Source organism: Eurosta solidaginis, chromosome 2, assembly GCF_040869045.1.
Source record: "Eurosta solidaginis isolate ZX-2024a chromosome 2, ASM4086904v1, whole genome shotgun sequence".
In the NCBI taxonomy this organism is placed as follows: Eukaryota; Metazoa; Arthropoda; class Insecta; order Diptera; family Tephritidae; genus Eurosta; species Eurosta solidaginis.
In genome coordinates, this window is record NC_090320.1 from 167,400,057 (window position 1) to 167,408,657 (window position 8,601).

At 43.1% G+C, this 8,601-nt stretch overlaps 1 pseudogene; it reads right to left on the minus strand.

Annotated features, from left to right (window-relative positions):
• Positions 1-6,967: 6,967 nt before the first annotated feature.
• LOC137241747 (THO complex subunit 5-like) lies at positions 6,968-8,339 on the minus strand (annotated as a pseudogene).
• Between the last annotated feature and the right edge of the window lie 262 nt (positions 8,340-8,601).

The window sequence follows — 8,601 nt, forward strand, 5'->3', positions numbered from 1 at the left end:
CACACCATCACCCTCATGCATGTGCATGCATGTACATGCACGTGCATGTGTGCTTTTTGTCAGCACTCATGCATATGCATGTCGGGTTTGATGTGTGGGTGCCTTTCCCCTCCAAAACGGAGGATTTTGCGGGTCAACGGTTGTAGCTTTCTATACAACCGGCCTATTGGATTTCAACAGCCGTACAATACGCATCTGCCGCCAGCGATCTCTGCCGTTTATCACAAGGTAATATTGTTAACTTGTATAATATTTATCTTTATCCAATAAACCACAAACATTATAACGAGACAACTCGTCTTCTCTTATTTTATTCCAACCCACCATATTCCCACTGAGATCGACCCCATTGCGCCCTACCTCCAGGAGCACACGCACCCCGCCCGAACATTTGGTCCATCTTCACCAGGAATTTGGAATGCAGTACCTATTTCAGTCCACAAATCACATAACAACCACAAAAGTTATTCGAAAAGTTATTTGCCCATCAACAGCTATATCACAAAATTTGGAAGGTTATATTAATTTCCTCACCTAAACCCCAAGACACTAAGCAGGCTAAAGCCAGCGGAAACCACTGCAGCACCACAAGCTGTCACATCATCTCATCAGCACCATACAAATCACCAAAAAGTTCAAAGTAAGTGCAATATTTCTTGCCACATTTTTTTTTTTGGTTAAAATAATAAATAAAAAGTGCGAAAAATCGATTTAAAGTGCCATATGTGATTGTAATTAACCCCGAAAAGTGTGAAAAACTGTGTAGTGCCAAAAAGAAAATAATTGCAAACGCGGATCATTAACGTTGTTAATAGTCCTTGTGACTATCTGGCCTGTCCCCCCACCAGCGGTAAGGCTCTCCGGACACAGCACAAGGAAGAGGTGCACATAACCTCACTTTCACTAAAATTTCACGCCATTCGATTGCGGCAAATTTCAATTTCCTTTTTGCATCGCTGTTATTTTTTCACAAGTTTTTCTAATCAATTTTTATTACACAGTTTTTATTTGTCTTTGTTGCACAAATTTTATCACACGTTTTCACACTTTTCGTCGAGTTTTTAAATCAACGCGCGCACTTTTTTTTATAATAAAATTGACGATTGAAGTAGCTAGTGGCCCCCTTTACTTCGCACAATACACATTGGTGTTGATTCCCCCTGCTCCCTGTTTTACGGCACAAGTAATCTGCAAAGTCAGACAAAAATAAACAAATTAAAAGTAATAACTAAAATTTTGCGTAATTTAATAGTTGTTGGTTGGGTGATTCGAACAGGTTCATACAAATTTATATTCCTCACTCAATTTGTCCACAAATTTTTAATACATGAACATGGACTCTTACATCAGGTTGGCCGATCGAATAATCGAATTCAAGGCCGATTTTAATGACATAAATGCGGCTCTGCACACAGTACACACTCTTGCAATACAGCAAAAAGAGTTGCAAGCTAAGTGGGAAAAAGCAGAGACCGCCCTTGAGGAGTTACTTGACTCTGACACGCTTGACACAAAAAAAATTGCAGCGGTCAAGATCAAGCATAAAGCAGCATATGCCGTATTCCTGAGATGCATGTCGAACATGGCTGAAATTCAAACTAAATTGAAGGAGGAAATAGATAGGGCAGTGCGACCTGAGGGAGAACGCGCGCACGAACATAGTATCCGCCTCCCAGCTTGCGATACTGAGATATTCAAGGGCGACTACCTATCTTCGCCAACGTTTCGTGACCTGTTCACGGCCATCTATAAAAATAACAGTCGCTTAAGCCCGGTAGAAAAGTTGTTCCACCTTAACCAAAAAACTCAAGGTGAGGCAAAGGACATTGTCAAGAAATGTCCTTTGACAAATGAAGGCTTCGAAACAGTCTGGAAAAGCCTCTGTGAGAGATACGGGAATAAGCGGATTCTCGTGAACTCACAATTACAAATTTTATTTAACCTAAAAAAGATAGATAGCGAGTGCGACAGCTCAATCAAAAGCTTACAGCGCGACATAAATAATTGTTTAGCATCCTTAAAAACCCATCAGATTGATGTTTCAAATTGGGATGCGATCATCACATATTTATGCTCGACAAAATTACACGAAAATACGTTGGCTCTATGGGAGCAGAGCATTGACCACAAAACGGACATATCCAAGTGGGAGGATATGGACAAATTCTTGTCAAATCGTTTTCAGACACTTGAAACCGTGTCTGGTTTTACAGGGAATGCCACTTCTAAAATGCAAAAGTCAAACGCGTCGCGCCAATCGACAGAAACCCCTACAAAAAGACTTGGTGCTTTTCAAACAAAAGTATCCAAGCAACCAACAAAATCAATGTGTAAAATGTGTAAATCTACGGAGCACAGATTACGCAACTGTTCACGTTTTTGCGATTTAGCCCCGGCCGAAAGAATTAAATTCGTTAAATCCACAAATGGCTGCCTGAACTGTTTATCCCCAGGACACACAGTGACGAGGTGCACCAGTTCGTACAACTGTTCCAAATGCCACTCTCGTCACCCCACGCTCCTGCATGCGGACACACTTCAGCAACCGGCGGTGCGCAACCCTTTCAAAGATGCGAATAATACACCATAAACTTCGGCACAGGCACGGAAAAGACAGGAATCGGGACAACCACCTTCCTCCACGAACCAGAATGTCAAATCCTGCCATGCCAATTCCAGCACAGGCGTGCTATTAGGAACTACTCGCGTACACATTCACCATAATGGTACCGACTTCTCCGCGCGGACATTAATGAATGTTCCTTTATAACAGAAAGACTGAAGCGCAGAATCAAATTGCCAGCGAGAAAAATGCTTGCTCAAGTTTCAGGCATTACAAATGCGGTGTCAGCTCAGGTGAAAGAAGCATCCAACATCGAATTACGTTCACCAGTGGATCCCTGCTTCAACCTGACTACACCCGTTCTAGTTCTAGCCAAACTCACTGGGAATCTACCATCCTGCCATATCCACGCAATGACTATGCAGGCATTCCCAGATTTAGTTTTGGCAGACAAGAGGTTCTACGTCAACGAAGACCTAGACCTCATACTTGGCGGAGACATATATCCCCAAATTATAATGAGCGGTATAAAAAAGAATGTGCTAAACACACTCTTAGCCCAAGAGACAGTGTTCGGTTGGATACTAACCGGTCGTATCGAATCATCGAATCCAACGAAGAGCATTATGTCTTTCTACAACGAGGTTGCATTAGACAACCAACTCAAAGCTTTCTGGGAGGTAGGAAATGTACTTAAAAATAAAATATTAAATGAAGATGAAAGGTACTGCGAACAACTATTTAAAGAAACAACGCAACGAAGTGAGAATGGAAGGTACACCGTGTCACTATCATTTAGGCAGGATTACCCTAATAACATTAATTTAGGTCCGTCCCTGAAACGCGCATGCTCTAAATTCTTCCGGAATGAGGGGCGACTAATAAAAAACCCAGATTTAGGTAAAGAATATGTTCGAGTGTTGTCAGAATATGAGAAAATTGAGAAAGAATATCCCATCCGACGATTCGGATCATTACTTCCTGCCCCACCACGCGGTTGTAAAAGCAAAAAGCACAACCACCAAGGTACGCGTAGTATTTAACGCCTCAATTCCTACGTCCAACGGTAATAGCTTAAACGATATTCTCCTCCCAGGCCCAGTTCTACAAGCCGATATACCCATCCTTATCTTACGATGAAGACTATACCGTTTCGTCTTCAATAGCGACATCGAAAAGATGTATCGACAAATTTGGGTGAACGAAAATCACACCAAATTTCAACGTATTGTGCATCGCACTTCCCCGAATGACCCTATTAGTCTTTACGAATTAAAGACGGTTACCTTCGGAGTGAATTGCGCTCCATATCTCGCGATAAGAACGCTCCTACAACTGGCAGACGACGTATCAAATTCACACCTCACAGCGGCTAACATACTGTGAGAATACATGTATGTAGATGACGTGTTAGCGGGTGATACGATCACATCGACCATTAAAGCCAGAGATGAAATTCGTCAAGACCTGCTCAGTGAAAACTTCCTGGCCTTCGAAGATACCAGTTCAGTTAAAGCATTAGGAATTCGATGGAATGCCCTCTCCGATTTATTTTACTTTAAAGCAGGGACGCTGGAAAGCCCGGAAAACATTACAAAGAGAGCGATACTATCAGCAATCGCCAAACTTTTCGATCCATTAGGATGGCTGGCACCAATGGTCATTGTGGCAAAAATACTCATGCAGAGTATTTGGTTAGAAGGCACCGCTTGGGACGAACCAGTATCGACCAGTACGTTGGAACGATGGAAAACCTTCACCGACCAATACCATGAAATCGATAAAATCAGGATACCTAGATGGGTCAACTTTTCACCAGGAACCGACATCGAGATCCATGGATTTTGTGACGCATCCTAGAAGGCTTACGCAGCAGCCGTTTACGTGCGCGTGAAAACGGATAACGACATCTGGACACACCTGCTGCTAGCAAAATCCCGAGTAGCCCCGGTGAAAACCCTGTCCCTTCCACGATTGGAACATTGTGGAGCCGTGCTATTAGCGGAAATCACCGAATCAATTTTCATAAACCTTAAATTGGGACCAGTGAGAGTTCATCTTTGGACGGATTCAACGATCGTCCTCGCCTGGATAAGGAACCGCCTTGTTCCTGGTCCACTTTCGTCGCACATCGGATCACCAAGATCATCGACATGGTCGAAAATAAGGCCTGGTTGCACGTAAATTCAGAATCAAACCCAGCAGATTTAGGTAGCAGAGGATTACCTGCATCTGAATTGGTCAAAAATTCGTTGTGGTGGCAGGGACCTTCTTGGCTGCAAGAAGACACTTCCCAATGGCCAGCACAAGAAAGTGACTAGTGAAAAGAGGGCGAAGACCTGCGCAACAACAACCGTCAATACTACCGATACTCTGCAACGCTTTTCTGACCTACCAAGGGCTTTACGAGTGCTGTCCTATGTGATGAGATTCTACCGAAGAACTCACCCCGAAACAAAAAATTCATTCCATGTCATGTCGCACTTAATCTACCCTAATGAAGTTAAGGCCACTACACGACTTTTAATTAAAATCTATCAAAACCAACTTTACAGCTCAGAATATAAGGATTTGAAGGCCGGAAAACCAATTGCAGGGAAAAGTGCAATACTCTCACTTAACCCCTACTTAGACCAAGATGGCATCATTCGGGTAGGAGGGCGACTCGGGGCGTCAAAGGACTTAGCCTTCAATGAACGCCACGCAATCCTCCTCCCATACAACTGCAGGTTATCCCGTCTGACAGTGCTAATGTTTCATCAAAAAAGTCTGCATGGGGAAAACCATCTCATGTTACGTCAGATACGCACCCAATACTGGATACCTAACATCAAAACCATGATTAGGGCAACCATTCATAATTGCAAAGTTTGCACTATACACCGAAAGTGTGCTCAGACCCAACTTATGGGTATTCTCCCTCGCGAACGCACGACGTTCAGCCGTGCATTCACGAATAATGGAGTCGACTTCGCCGGACCCTTCGACATCAAAAGTTACCGCGGTAGAGGGTGTCGACTATCCAAAGGCTATGTCTGCCTTTTTATGTGTTTTTCCACACGAGCGATTCATCTGGAGGCCACTACTGACCACAGCACCCCATCATTTCTTGCGGCTTTTGCCCGTTTTATATCTAGACGCGGATGTCCCAAAAACGTCTACTCCGACAACGGATCGGAATTCAAAACTTTCATTTCACAGGCCCGAGAAAATTTTGTCTCGAAGTACAGCCACCAATCACTCACTTGGCATTTCATACCTGCGGGCGCTCCCCATATGGGAGGGCTGTGGGAGGCTGGAATGAAAAGCTTCAAAAGCCACTTCAAAAAGATAGCCTCACCACACAAATTCACCTTCGAGGAATTCCATACACTCTTGTGCCGCATCGAGGCATGCCTGAACTCGCGGCCACTCAGCCCGGCATCCAATTACCCAACGGACCTAGAGTCACTTACCCCAGGTCATTTCCTCACTGGCAGCCATCTACTGGCTCCGCCAGAGCCGGATGCTAGTGAGAGCCCTGCCTCGATGATCAATCGGTGGCAGAAACTCAAGGCCCTCCATCACACTTTCTGCAAGCGATGGAAAACCGAATATCTATCCGAACTTCAAAAACGAGTGAAGTGGAAGCATCCCAGACAAATATAAAAGTGGGAGATCTCGATGTCCTCAAAGAGGACAACTTATCTCCCAACGAGTGGAGGTTAGGTCGAGTTGTCAACGTGCACCCCGGCGAAGATGACCGAGTACGCGTAGTCGACCTCAAAACCGAGAAGGGTCAAGTCAGATGACCTTTAGTCAAACTGATCCTTCTTCCAACGGAAGAGACGGATTGCTAGAAGGCTAAGAGCTCCTCCTAACAATCCCTGCGTTCCTCCATATCCCTACTTTTAAAAAAAATCAAACCCAGCTCTCGTTAACCGAAACGAGGCCAACAACAACCCTAATGCAGTTCCCCCATCTGCCACAAAACACTTATTTTTTCTTTTCTTTTTACAACATTAACCCCAAATTCACTCTCTCACCCCGAGCGAGGACACCAGAAACCATACCACTCACTCGTTATCTCATAACGAGGACATCAGAAAAGCTTACCACAAAAGGGCGAACCGATCTGCCACAGAACCTAAAGGCTTTCAGCCCATTATCTTTTTTAATTTCCAAAAATCTAACCCAAAGTCACTCGCTCCCCCCAGCGAGGATACCAGAACCCTAATACAGACCCACGGTCTGCCCCAGAGCACATATGCACTCGGTCAAATGCACGAGGCCAACAGCACCGAAGCGGGCCTAGCAATCAGGATTTCAATAGTTTATAATTCATAAGAACAAAGTAAATGTCATGTAGGAAGTCTATAATAAAGTTTTCTCAAACGAATATTATTAAAAAACGTTGATGTTTGTTCACAAATTGTGCCCATTCCGATAAATGCATATAGACCAAAGCGGGCTCTCTGCAGGAAATTTACTACTTATACTTACATGACATTCCATTTTAGCTTATCCACGTACAACAATGGCGCGATAAAAAAGATGAGTACTATTGACGAGCTCCGAATCGACGTTAGGTGCAGATGCAATATACTCCTCATAGCTAAGTGAAGTCCATTATACAAGGCTGCAAGCAGAACGTGTAAACATTCTTCCTTTAAGTATAAATCAATTTGCTTTTGAACCAGCGCACGTATTTGTTTAATCAAATTCAAGCGAGAGCTCCACAATTGTTGTATGCATTTTAAGAGTGCTGGTATCATTTTTTGTAACTTTGGTGATTCAGCTTGCATCGCGGCTGTAACAGTGGGCGATGTGTTATCGATGTTATTAACGACTTCTATGCAACGCATTGACTGCAGCCAACGATAGGGACGTCCATATTCCTTCGTACTTAAATGATCCAAACATTCTGTTGGTGTCATGCTAATATGTTTCAACTCATCTTCACCGCCAAGCACGGGTATAGTATCACCCAAATCGTTGTCACATAAATATTTCAATACGTCTTGTGTGAGCGCTGCATCAACAAAACTTTGTTCAACATCACTTAAGCTTAGGACTGCAGCTGCTGTTACAAACCCTAAACGTTTGAAATAACGTAGCTTCAATACTATAGATTCCTCCATAATTTTGGCGTTTGAGGCTGCACAAGCTGTTGCAACTTCCATTCCTTATCCATTGGTACTTGTAGTGCATCTTGTAGTGGACGCGTAGATTTCAACAACGTACGCAAGATTGGTGCAAATGATGTTAATTTCTCGGTCGTTAGTACAATTTCCCTAAATACTTGATGGTTGGTATTCAGGAATTCTTTGCACTGTGCAGCTGATTGTTTACGTAGATTCAATTCACTTTCTAAGCGTGCCAAATGCTTGGTATGTCCAGTCAATGCCGGCTTCGCATCTGTGGGCAGTAATGATTAGTCATATTCTTCTTCTTCATTGTTTGGGAGCAATTCTATATCCTCATCTTGACAAATGAACTTATGGCAGTAGCGTATTTCACGCTTTAAATGATTAACTTCGTAGAGTCAATTCTGCAAATGCAAACGATTACTATCTACTCGGACCTTTTCACGATGCAGATCTTCTCGTCCAGAACGTAGGCTGTATTTAATCATGCGATTGACCTTTTTGATCAAGACAAATAGCAGCGAAGCATATTTGCGCTTTGCGGCAAAATCCTCAGTCCGCTCGCGTTCCCCCAAGCCATTCTTCATTTTGAGTACATCATCAAAGATGATGCGTAGTGTTTCGAAAATTTTGTGCAAGGATTCCGCCATTTAATACAAATTTTATGAACGAGTCGTACAAAAAAAAATATATACTGCACATAATTTAGCCGTTTAAAATTAGTTTTGGATTGCGCAATTCTCATTAAGTCCAATAGCACAATCAACTCTGGAGTACTGTCAAAAATTAACATAACATTACCACCCTGACCTAGAGCTTTAGAGGAAGCCGGAAATTGTGACTGACGTAAATTTGATAGCAATTTTTTAATTCGGCCATGCGATGGTGCTATTTATGTATTTCTCCAACTTG